The following is a 6727-nucleotide window of genomic DNA, read 5'->3' as shown; positions in this document are numbered from 1 at the left end:
ACCGGTGAGTAGTTAAATATATTATAGTACGGTATATCAATAATCTGAAATACTAGGTATCAGTCAGAAAAAAAGAATCTTTATATCAAAATGGAAAGATTCTCCCAAATATGTAAGTTAAAAAAAAAAACAAATTGCAGAATCTATACGGATTATACTACCTAAGGAACAAATTTATATATATATATACACACACACACATATATATGTGTCTATATAGAGAAATAGATATCTATATCTATATCTATATCTATATCCACATCTATAGAGAGAGAACCTGGAAGGTATACACACCAGAATGACAGCAGCAGTTACCTCTAAAGAAGCGAGCTGGAATTAAAGATGGGGAAAGCATCTTTTGCTTTATGTACATTATCTGAATTGTCCTACAATGGAAGTAAGTTTCTGTATGACTTATGTAATTATGAATACTTCTTAATTTTTTTTTAAGAAATCAGCAACACTAATATCCACTCACCATAGACCTAATCTAATCTAGACCCAATCCAAATAAAAACCAAGAAAGGAAATAAATATCTTGTTTTCCATGGCAAATCTGTGATTCAGCCTGGTTCTCATCCTCCTGGTGAGGTGGAGAAGGGAGCAGAGCAGGAGCAGCCTGGAAGAAAGGCACTTAGGTCACCACCACACTTACCTAGTATATATGGTGGAGGGGAGTATTTCTACCTGTGTTGTTCTGGAAAGTAGCTACCACTGCAGAGAACCCAGGGAGGGTGGCTGAAAGTTTTCCCCAGAGAGTTAGATCTAGAAAAAGCTTCAATTTGGGCCAATATATATATATATTTTTTTATTTTAACAGTTGTGAAACTGAGGCCTGGAGAGGTAGAGCAGAGTAAAATTAATCCACACAAGTCTACAATTATTTCTTCTCCTCTCTCTGGGCAGGGAGAGGAGAGGGAAATTCTATCTGTAGACAGCAATGAAGATGTTCACTCCCCCACCCAAAGAGAAATTCTGGCAAAGCTCTTGACTTGAGCAGACCCACAGATACTGCTAGAATAATCCAAAATCTCCCTACCTGGGGGGATGGGAGGCAGGCAGCTCAGGACCAGAAGGTAAAAACTAAAGCTCTCAGGCTCTACTGAACCTCCCCACAAAATCTCTTTGCCCGAGATAGAACCTCTACTCACAGGAGAGGTGCCAAGACCAAGCAGAACTAGTAAAGAAGAAATTGTCCCACATTCCTCCACCTCAGGTCCAAAGCAGTTCTCTCGAATCATAGTTTAGCTGGGTGTAAAATTCTAGGTGATCAGTCATTCTCCTTTAACACCTTATTCCATTGTCTTCTGGTTTTTGTAGCTATTGAAAAGTCTGCTCTCTGTCTAATTGGCATACCTTGGTGTATTCATACATCTTTTCTCTCTGGTTGCTTTAGAAATTTTTCTCCTTATCTTTGATGTTTTACAATGTGTCTGGGAATAGATTTTTTTTTTAATCCTGTTTAAGATTGTGTTTATTGAATCTAAGGATACTTGTCTTTTATTAATTCTGGAAAATTCTCAGATAGTATCCCTTCAAATATCACTTCTTCAGATAATTTGTTCTTTGCATTCCCTCCTTTTGCTTTAGTTTGAATTCCTTGAAAGCAGAGCCTGAGAGAAGGGTTTAAGTGCAAGTAGTTTATTCAGGAAGTGATCCCAGTGACCAGAAATAGTGAGGTATGGAGAGTGAAACAGGAAATTCAATAAAGTTTGCATTATTGAACTGGTTACCACTGTGACTAACTGGGGCTCAATCCTGCAGAGGGTTCTTCAGAGAACTTTACAATGTACGCCTCAGATTGTTTCAACAAAGAACAGTTGAATTGAGACATTTATTTACTTACTCCCATCCTCCATTGGTTGAGGGGGGCTGCTAGGAGAGTTAACACCTTCAAACTTCTGAACTGTGTGTACATGTAAGCTAAGTGGGCTTTTGCAGTGTTGGTGAAAGCCTAGGGTCACTGTGACATGTGGTTGAGAAGGGATGTTGGCATTGTGCATGGAATTATCCACCACTGCTGCACCAAATCAGTTGGCTCGAGGGAATGAGCAGAAGGCACCACCACCGTCATCTTTAGATTTATAGTGAGATTTCTCAGTCCATTCTTCGGTTTTTCTTTCACCTCTAATATATTTATTTTCTTTCAGATTGTCCCATCATCTCAATCTCTTGGGGGTGGTAGTCCTGCTGTTCATAACGTCTTCTGACTCTCCATCATGGTAGGCTATTTTCCTATGTGTTTTGCAATTTATTACTGTGAAACAATTTTCAGCGAGGATTCACTCAACCCCCACTGCCTGCCTTGCCACTCTACTGTGGGAACCACATACACTTTGGGAAGAGTATTGTTTCTCCAAGCAGTATTTTATTTGATTCTGCCAAACACTCCAGGGGTATCATAAACTTGGGACCAATTTTTTTTACTGCAGTAAAATATACATAATACAAAATGTACCATTTTAACCATTTTTAAGTGCACAGTTCAGTGGCATTAAGTACATTCACGTTGTTGTGCAACTGTCACCACCATCCATCTCCAGAACTTTTCATCATCCCAAACTGAAACTCTATACCCATTAAACAATAACTCCCCATTCTCTCCTCCCTTCAGCCCCTGGTAATCACCATTCTGTGAATTTGACCCTATATCTCTATGAATTTGACAACTCCAGGTGCCCCATATAAGTGGAATCATACAGCATCTGTCCTTTTGTGACGGGCTTATTTCACTTAGCACGATATGTTCAAGGTTTATCCATGTTGTGGCATGTGTCAGAATTTCATTCCTTGTACACCTAAAACTACTACAATGTTGTATGTCAATTATATCTCGCTTTGAAAAATAAATAAAAAGAATTTCATTCCTTTTTAAGGCTGAGTAATATTCCATTGTATGTATATGCCACATTTTGTTTATCCATTCAGCCACGGATGGATATTTGGGTTGTTTGGGCCCAATTTTTACCTGAATTTCTCAGCTAGAGTTTTGGGTTGTTCTGGGAGATGTTTTTCCCACCTAGAGCCCTAGGCAAACAAGGTCTCCTTCCCCAGTGGGTAGACGGTTTTAGTCCCCCTTTCACTGAGCATGCAGCTTTCCAAGGCCCTGACTTATGCAGGTATCTCAGGTCCAACATCCCTTTCGTACAGGCCTAGGGCCTCATCACGTGTCCCTGTGAGAGTGTTAAACCCAAGCCTCTAGCCAATAGGACCCATTTCCTGGTCAGAATCTGCCCCACCTAGACTCCAGGGCCCACAGCATCAGCTCTCACACTAATACTCTGTCTTTCAATTCCCTCTTCATCCCTGGAACCTTGGGATTTCCCTTTCTTGATTTGAAGAAGTGGTTTTCAACCTCGGCTCATATTAGAATCAACTGGGGACATTTTAAAAACCCCAGGACACAACCCAGACTAATCACATTCAGATCTCTGGTAATCAAAAGTGAGGTTATTTAAACAAAAATATATTGTGTAAACAATCCTACAAGAGGATGTGTGAAAAATGATGAAGGTGAACCCAAATTGTCAAAATATGGTGAGCCCTCCTCTAGCCCCCTGCCTTTGTTAGGCAGCTTCTGGGTTCTAGTCTTAACAGTGGGAAATTTTGGTCTGTGCTCATTTCTAGGCTGCAAGCTTAATCTGCAAATAATACCGATTGTCAATTTTAACTGCTGGGATCTCCCTTGCAAAGCCCAGATTCGGTGCCTTTAACATTCTGATGTTCCCCACCACATCCTCCTATGGGGAATGGACCATTTTTCAACAACAACAAAAAAATGAGTCTGTCCAGTATCAAACCGGCAATGCTCAAATCATCTTCATCCTGTCACCTCGATTGAAGAGTGCCATTCTTCTTTAGCCCATACGTGAGACTTTGGTTGATGTTCAGTTACTTGCATCCACTCCAGTAAATCTGTTAATGATAATAATAGCAGCCAGCAAGTATTAACAACTTTTGCTGTTTAAACTGCCCTGCTGCCATCAAGGCCAAGAACCTGGACCCCAAATTTTACATTCTTATTTTTTATCGTCCTTACATAAATGTAATTGTACAATATATAATGAATACATAACTTATACTATATAATAAATATAGAGTATAATATATATATACTATATAATAAATATAATAATTATTACTATTATTATAAACTATTTTAAACACAGAAATAAGTGCATAAAAACAGAGTCCAATATTACCCCTTCCAGGATTTAATAGATGTTGATACTTTGTCATATTGGCTTCAGATCTCTTCAAAGGGAAAAAAATTCATATATCCAGCTAAAATCCTTACCATGCTCTCCATCCCTACCCTCCCCAGAGGTAACTATTATCTTGAAGATATGTTTATCATTTGCAAACATATTTTATACATTTTCCACATGTGCATATATTCATAAAGAACACACAGGATTGCATGCGTCCAAAATTCTTACACAAATTGCATTGGAATGAAGGGAACGACTGGTTACCCCAGGCAGGTGCAGTATCTGCACATTCCAGTAGATGTCACTAGCGTTCCAGTCATCCAGGGATACGGGTTTTTCTGTTCTCAGTGAAAGGTTTGGGATTTCCGTCTGTGGAAGTTTTACTCTCATTTGCAGTTTGAGACTGTCTACATGCAAAATACAGGAGCTTTATTTTTCAAAACTTAAAAGCAGCACTGTAAGCAGTGATAGCTCAGATTATTTCTTTCAATTCTTTCCCTAGAGGGAAGCCTCGTGAGACCTGGGGTGTGGAGAAAAGCACTGAGCAGAGGTGGGGGATCCACATTCTAGTCCCAGTGCCTCAACTAACCAGCTGTGCCACCCTCGGCAGGCAGGTTCCCTCCATGGGCCCCAGGGCCCGCCTCTGTAGAAAAAGGGAGTTGGTCTCCTTCAGGGAGAGCAAATCATTGCATCACACACACCAGCTCTGGTCCTTTGACAGTGGCTCCCTGGGGGCTGCTCTGGGCAGAGACAGAAAAGTTTCCATAACCCACAAGCAATAGGGGGAAACTGGCAGCATGTATGCCTGGTGTTTGCCATCCCCAGAGGAGACAATCTCTGAAGGTCCTGCTGGCTCTAAACGTACCTGCTATCTTCCCCATGTGGCTGTGTAGCAGCCCCCAGAGATTCGCAGGCCTGGGGCCATGACCATCATCTCATCTCGGTTACACACAGATTTCATTGTACTCATTTTATTTTTAAAGTGAGGGTGGCTTCTTTTCAGTCCCAGGAAGGCTTAGTGAGATTAAACCTCGTAGGTGGCCAGTTTAGAGTCAGGGAGCCCAGGAGTTGAGAAACTGTTTGAACTGTGATCAGGCCTTGGCTTTTCCTGAAACCACCTTGGAGATTAACCCTGGCCCCCCAGATCCACAGCAGGGCCCTGAATGCACACATCTCCTACTTCCCCTCTCACTAAAATGTGCCAACAGATATAGCAAATTTGGTGAAACAAGAAAAAGTCCAGAGAAGGAAGTGCTGCCAATTTGATATTTTTCCAGGAGTCAATGGTGGCTAGTGGCTTCCCATTAGACATCGGTTTGTCCTAAAAACTGTTTGGCCTGGAGGCAGGGGCATGGACCAATGGTATGTGCCCTGAGCCTCAGAGGTCTGGGTCCCCCTGTGGCAATCTCCAGAGGGCTCAGAGCAGCCTCCCAGTCCACGCTCCTCCCACTGGCCCCTCCCTGACCTGCCCTCTCTCTGGCCTCAGGGCCCTGGGGGAGGCCTGAAGAGGCCGTGGGAGTTTGGCTACCATTATCCGGCCCTTATCTGAGCCCACTTAGTTCAATGACTAGGAGCCGACCTGAGGGTCACGCCTGTCTCCAGAGAGCCAGTGCTATCTCGGTGACCTGTGGAAACCTTGGCATGAGCTCATGTTTTCTGACGACAGAGAGGACCCCTGCCATATCACAGCCCCGCGCCCCCACCCCCAGCGTCTGGCATGAGCCCCGTGAAGGCTCCACCATTACTCACTGAAATAGCAACACTGATAAGTGCAGCAGACAGAAATACATTGATGAATTTCCATTCAGAAAAGTGCCTCCTCCCACCATCCCCTCTGTCTTCATGCAGTCTCAACCGGATGGACACTCAGGCTCACAGGCAGGGCCTTTCTCAGACACAGCCTCGAAACTGTCACTACCCCACCACCACCACCATGAAGATACCGTGTGTCCATAACCCCTAAAGAGGTATATATCCAAGAAGTCATGCTGAAACATACTTTCTCCTCATTCAGGAAAACGCAGAAACCTTGTTTTACTCATCTATATGTCCCAAAATTTGACACCGCCTGAAAAACAGTAGGCTGCTCAATATAAATATTCAGTTGGGTTGAAACGGATTGAATAGGGTTGACAGAGCACAGGATTAGGAAGCAGGTCATCCAGTTGCTGGCCCTGCCTCAACTCCCTGGGGAACCTTGGGCAAATTGGTTTCTTCTCTCTGGTCCACATAGAATTACTCCATATAGTCTTAAAATCTTTTGTCTGTCAACTGGAGCATTTAGTGCATTTACATTTAACGTAATTACTGACATATTTGAGTTTAAATCTACCACTTTTTTTGTCTTGACTACTCTAGGCTTGTTTTTCTCTCTCTTCTTGCCATCACTTGACTTTATTAATTTTATCATTCTATTTTCTTCCCTTTATTACCTTGGAAGTTATAAGCCCTATTTTTATCATGATTACCCTAGAAAGTACAACATGCAGAGTTAACTTCTCATCAAAGTCTATAAA

The 6727-nt window shown here is 42.1% G+C and overlaps 1 pseudogene; it reads left to right on the top strand.

The window, feature by feature from the left end:
- The first annotated feature begins 5008 nt into the window (after positions 1–5008).
- Positions 5009–6293, top strand: LOC147915773 (uncharacterized; annotated as a pseudogene).
- The last annotated feature ends 434 nt before the right edge of the window (positions 6294–6727 follow it).

This window comes from Ceratotherium simum, chromosome 12 (assembly GCF_057802395.1).
Source record: "Ceratotherium simum simum isolate JZ-2026a chromosome 12, ASM5780239v1, whole genome shotgun sequence".
Taxonomy (NCBI): Eukaryota; Metazoa; Chordata; class Mammalia; order Perissodactyla; family Rhinocerotidae; genus Ceratotherium; species Ceratotherium simum.
This window is presented reverse-complemented; position numbering and strand designations above follow the sequence as displayed.